Below are 6,491 nucleotides of genomic sequence, written 5' to 3' on the forward strand. Positions count from 1 at the left end.
ACGGTTGGTAATCCCGTGTTGAAGACAAAGAAGTTATGAGTAAATAAGACCTCGATATCAGATCATAGGGATTTAATTATTTCTGTTATGGAGCTTGTTCTGTCTAGAATTCATACTTTCGACTTTTCAGTGACTCTGAAGTATTAATAGGTAATAGGGGGCTGGAGAGATGGCTCAGTGGGTAAGAGCACCCGACTGCTCTTCCGAAGGTCCAGAGTTCAAATCCCAGCAACCACATGGTGGCTCACAACCATCCATAACGAGATCTGGCGCCCTCTTCTGGAGTGTCTGAAGACAGCTACAGTGTACTTACATATAATAAATAAATAAATTAAAAAAATAGGTAATTGTATGTGGATTATAGAACACGAAAAACTTTTGTTGAAAGATGGCAATCTTAAAATATAGTTATTAGAGAACAGAGCAAATATGGCTGTTCAAGTAGTGACTTTGCACTCAAACCCTGGTATTCTTTATTTTTATTTTCTTTGACAAATATAAATTGTTATTTTGTATATGTCAATAACTCCTTTACATGTTCTGAAAAATAGAATCAATCAGCATGAATTGACTTCTTATTGCTTTCTGTGATTTAAACCTGAAGCACTTTTATGGGATTTCCGTGGACTGCAGGCTGGCTCACAATAGATGCCCGGACATGTAAAGGTCTGTGTAATTTCTATGTATGTGCTTAGAGCTGTAATCTGAAGGAAAACAACCTTGAGATGCTTTCCGTTTAAAGTGGAGACAGTCTCTCTCTATGTTGGAACTCTATTTGTAAAGCAGGATAGTTCCAAAATCACGGAGCTATACCCTGATAGCTGTCTTTGGACATAAAGGACTGAAAGACTGACATACCCTTTATTGGTAAGATCAGGGAGAGAGCTCACGGTAATATCCATCCTCAGTTCAGCTCCTGTCCACCAGGGGGCGCAGATGCCTAATACCGGCTTGTTTCCTGGGTGGTTTATGTCTAAGATGACTCACAGTTTCTCCCAGTTGACACTTCTTCATGCTAAGCATCAAGACCACTTTCTAGATGACACTAAAGATGGACTCTTCTCCAGGCTTCGTGGCTGTGATACTTCTCATACTCGGTAAGTAAACAGAGAAGTCTTTAGCGGTAAGTTATCTTCAAGGCAACACAGAGCTCATCTCCCTCTCCCTTTCTTGCTTCCCTTTGCACTGCAGGAAGGACCCACGGAGATTCCGTGACTCAAACAGAAGGCCAAGTGACCGTCTCAGAAAGCAAGTCCCTGATAATAAATTGCACGTATTCAGCCACAAGCATAGGTTACCCTAATCTTTTCTGGTATGTTCGATATCCTGGAGAAGGTCTACAACTCCTCCTGAAAGTCATTACGGCTGGCCAGAAGGGAAGCAGCAGAGGGTTTGAAGCCACATACAATAAAGAAGCCACCTCCTTCCACTTGCAGAAAGCCTCAGTGCAAGAGTCAGACTCGGCTGTGTACTACTGTGCTCTGGGTGACACAGTGACAGAAACTGCAGGGGGAGCTGAGCACAAACCGAGAGGCGACAGGTGGTCTGGCTGCTGAGCAGCTGCCTCTGAAATCACCCTGACTTCCACACAGCTTTTTGTGTGTGGCTGTGATTGGTGAAATTCATACAAGTGTCCTCATGCCAGGCCACATTAACTTCACACATCATTAGATGGATGAACAAGTCTCCGGGGTCATTGTGGTATCCCATTTAAGTTATTTGCCTGCAGTGCTGGGCATCAAACCCAGAGCCCCATGCAAGCAAGGCAAATGGTCTGCTACTGAGCCACATTTAAAACCTCATCTATGTTTAGATAATCAAATGTGCTGGAGTAAGTGGCGTCTGTGTGATGTGACCTAACAGAATCTGGAAGGAAACAAGTCAGAGAGCAGCAATTGTTCCCTAACAAAGCCCTGTGGACATCTGTTTTTAAAAGTTATTATTCTCTCATATATTACAGCCCAATCGCAGTTTTCCCTCCCTCCCCTATCCTCAGTCTCTCACGCTAACTTCCTACTCCTCCAGATCCACACTCCCACCTCCCCTCAGAAAAGAGCTGGGCTTCTGTGACATTAAGCAAACACAGTTGTAACAAGACCAGACACATACCATCACACCAAGACTGGACAAAGCAACCCAGTAGGAGGAAAGGGTCTTACAATTAGGCAAGTGAGTCAAGGACAGTCTCTGCTGTCACTGTTAGGATTCCCAAAGAATACTAAGCTACTCAGCCATAACATACATGCAGAGGACCTAGGGGAGACCCCTACAGGCCCCCTGGTCTCTGCAAGTCCCCGTGAATCCCAGTCAGTTGATTCTGTGGGCTGTGTGTCCCTGACCCGTCTGGTTCCTCTGATCCTTCCTTCTGCTCCTCTGCAGGGCTCCCTGGGCTGCCTGATGGTTGGCTGTGGGACTCTGCATCTGTCCCTATCAGTTGCTGGATGAACTCTTTCCGGCCTCTTTGATGTTGGTTTTGCTAGGCTCTGGTCCCAGAACCCTTTACAGGCAAGACAAACTATAGGTCAAAGGTTGTTTTGCTGAGTTGGTGTCCCAGTCCCTCCACTTGAGGCCTTGCTGGTTACAGAAGATGGCCAGTTCAGGCTCTGTGTTACTAGGAGTCTTTGCTAGCAGAGAGTAACCTTAGTGAATATGCTCCACCGAAGGACAGAGAGGGACTCTGGAGCAACAGCACCCTAGAGAGCTGAAGGGTGAATTCATTGTGCAGGAGACAGAATTTCTACTGTTATGGGAAACTCCATCATTTTCTCTTTCTCTTTTCTTTCTTTTTAAAGTTGAGACAGCGTCCCTCTATGTTGCCCTGCCCATAGTAGAACTCTATTTGCAAACCAGGCTGGCCCCAAACTCACGGAGATATACTTGCCTCTGCCTCTGCTTCTGCTTCTGCCAATACCTCTGCCTCTGCCTCTGCCTCTGCCTCTGCCTCTGCCTCTGCCTCTGCCTCTGCCTCTGCCTCTGCCTCTGCCTCTGCCTCTGCCTCTGCCTCTGCCTCTGCCTCTGCCTCCTGAATCACAATGCCAAACTATCATTTTTCTCTTAAATCTTTCAAGATGATCACACGAGGTTCAACTTTTTCACAGTGAGATTTAGACAAGTGTTAGATTGACTATGTGGATGCTGTGGCCCGGCCGTCCTGTCACAAAACCAGAGACCACACCATCTTTACTTCTAGTAATTCTCTCCTAAAAACTTGCTTTGTCTTGTATAACATCTTGTATCACATTGCCAACAGTAAAAAGCAACCACAAAAAGCTTATTCAAAGATTTTGCCCAAGTATAACTCTGACCCCAAGATGGCAGTGCTTGCATTAGTCCTGTCTCCAAGAACTGGTGTGTGTGTGTTTGTGTGTGTGTGTGTGTGTGTGTTGTGCACATCTGTTCTCTGATTGGCTGGCTGTACTTCCTGAGAGTCCCTGTTTAATGTTACAAGAAAGAGCTTATGAAACAAGGCAGCAGATTTGAGGCAAGCTTCTGCAGAACAACCATGAAAAAATGCCTGTGTGCCTGCTGGGTGGTTTTGTGGCTGCATTATCAGTGTAAGTGAGTGGAGATATTAGCCAGGGGGCCATAAGAAGGCAAAGGACATTTTAGAATTTGGGGGAAAGATGTAATTCCGTGTGCTAGGAGGAGGGAACCACATCAGCCTACTTGTAGATAACCTGAAAGGCTTGTAGAGAGCAAGGAGGGATGAGAACTACAAGTGGTAGCGCAGATGATTGACTTCTGGAATCTCTCACTGTTTTCTGAATAGGGGTGGCTGGCAAGACCCAAGTGGAGCAGAGTCCTCAGTCCCTGGTTGTCCGCCAGGGAGAGAGCTGCGTCCTTCAATGCAATTACAGTGTGACCCCTGACAACCACTTAAGGTGGTTCAAACAGGACACAGGCAAAGGTCTTGTGTCCCTGACAGTCCTGGTTCACGAAAAAGACAAAACGTCAAATGGGAGATACTCAGCAACTCTGGATAAAGATGCTAAGCACAGCACGCTGCACATCACAGCCACCCTGCTGGATGACACTGCCACCTACATCTGTGTGGTGGGCGCACCATGCTCCCCAGAAACTTACAGCCAGTACCAAAACCTGTTCCTGGAGGCTTCCAGGAGGCATAGGTGACAGAGAAGACTTTTTTGTTTGGTTAGGTTTTTTTGTTTGTTTGGGTTTTTTTGGTTTTTTGTTTGTTTGTTTGTTTGTTTGTTTGTTTGAGACAGGGTTTCTCTGTGTAGCCCTGGCTGTCCTGGAACTCACTCTGTAGATCAGGCTAAGAAATCCACCTGCCTCTGCCTCCCGAGTGCTGGGATTAAAGGCGTGCACCACCACTGCCTAGCCAGAGAAGCCTTTTAAACACTGCACTGGGGAACTGAATTTCCCTATTTGGGATGCTGTCTCATTAGAAAGACAATTTAAAACAGTCTGAAAAGAAAGCTTGAGAGTATTTTTAATAGATTTTTTTTTAAAAGAGAAAAACATCATAGAAACGCAGGAAATCCTGGTAGCCACCATGAAGTGGGGAGATGGAGAAAATATTAGCTTTTCAGTTAACTACAGAGGTCGGAGAAACAGCTGGAAAGCACTCAATGCTAAGGGGAAAAGTGTGGAAGTGCTGAGCCATGCATGTGTGCAGAGGGCAGCCAGGACCACACTAGTATGTCCCAGGAAAAAGGATTGCACCAGAGATATGTGCTTAAAATGGTAACAGAAACACATTTATTGTGGAAAAATCTCTCCCAAGGAGGTATGTGTGCTGATGAGCAAGGATGGAGGGCAAACCCACCTGCCCCACGGTGTACCGCTCTTCATAAGACCCTCAGAGTCCACATCTCTATTGTGTATATTGCTTCAGGAATTTTTGCACTAGCTGTGTTCCTTAGATGAAGTGCAGATAAAGAGAGGCATCCAGTCTTCCTTCTTTGACATGTTAGCATTTGCAGAGATTAATTATTATTATTAATTTAAACATTTTTTTCAAATTTTGTATAGGTGCACCATACTTATACAATTTTTACTCCACCCTCTCTGTTTTAAATCCTCCCATAAATCCTTTACTCCATCTCAAATTCATGTCGTCTTCTTCAATTATTGTCACACACACACACATACATATATGCGCATAGACACATATACACATACATGCACAAATATATACACATACACTTACACATAAATACACACATACACACATGTACATACACACACACACACACTCATACACCTACATACACACATATACACACAACATATATATACATACATACACACATGCACACAGACACCCAGACAGACACCCACAAACACACACAATTGCTGAGTCTATTTAGCATTGCTTCTATGTGTGTTTACAGGACCACTTGGGATTAGATAAGTTATCAACCATCTTATCCCTGGAGAAAGCTGGTTCTCTTTTCTGCAGCAGCCATTAATTGTCTGCCTTTTTTTCATCGAGGAGTGTGGTCCTTTGAGATTTTCAACATTTATGTTGACGTGTCAGTCGGTGCTGTCATTTTGCAGGTCTTGTTTGGGTGACCACATTTTTTGAGATTTCAGATGCAGCTGGCCTGTCATGTATAAAAGACATAGTCTCACAGCAGGTGTCCCTTTCCTCCTCTTCCTCAGCGGTCCTTGAGCCTTGCATTCAGAGGCTGGACTGTAGATATAGCAGTAGAGGTTAGACACTCTGCGGTTAGTTTTGCTCTGCATTTTAACCAGTTTGGGACATCTATAATGGTCTCTTTTGTTTGCTGCAAAATGAAACCCTTGAGAGTTAAACTTATGTTAAGCATCTAGAATTTGGTTAGGAATTACACTGTTTTAGGGAAGTGGCATTAGTTTGTTCTCTTCTAGGGTTCATAGCGTCATTAGCCATGGATAAGTGAGCCAGGTTTACAATACCAGGCCTGGATTTCCTTCTATTGATGGGCTTTAAATCCAGCTACACAGATGTTGTAGCTACCACGACATACATTGTGTAGTGTTAGCTATTGTTGTGGTTCATACACAGTATGCCTAAATAGGCCTCTTGATTACTTTCTTTCTTTGGAAACACAAATAGCCCCTTGGATATTGTGAGAGTTAATGCTTACAGGAGTTCAAGGATTTTCTGAAGTTTTGTAACTCAAGTATGTACTGTCTTAAACAGTAGGCTCTTACCTTCAGGTTCTGGGAGCGAATCAGCAAAAGTGGCATAGCAAATGCTATTGGGAGTCTCTGAGTTCTCAAAGGAAAGTTTTCTATGACTGCAACTGAGGCTTTGTTAGAAAGTTTGTGACCCTTCAGGAGAAAATTAGCATCCTAAGTGCAGTGACTTCATTCAAACTCTGTCCCTCCTGCTCCCTCCCCCTCCATCTCTCTCTTTCTCTCCCTATCTATCATCTATCCACACACATATGTATTTTAAATAAATATGGAATAACATGTTTCCTTATGGCTTTTTCAAACACCCTTAGTTCCCCCTTCTGTATTTCCCTTTCTTCCCCCTT

At 44.1% G+C, this 6,491-nt stretch overlaps 1 pseudogene; it reads left to right on the plus strand.

Annotated features, from left to right (window-relative positions):
- Positions 1-3,502: 3,502 nt before the first annotated feature.
- Positions 3,503-4,131, plus strand: LOC147001869 (T cell receptor alpha variable 10 pseudogene; annotated as a pseudogene).
- The last annotated feature ends 2,360 nt before the right edge of the window (positions 4,132-6,491 follow it).

Source organism: Mus caroli, unplaced genomic scaffold (assembly GCF_978045245.1).
Source record: "Mus caroli unplaced genomic scaffold, Mus_caroli_1 scaffold_12, whole genome shotgun sequence".
Classification (NCBI taxonomy): domain Eukaryota; kingdom Metazoa; phylum Chordata; class Mammalia; order Rodentia; family Muridae; genus Mus; species Mus caroli.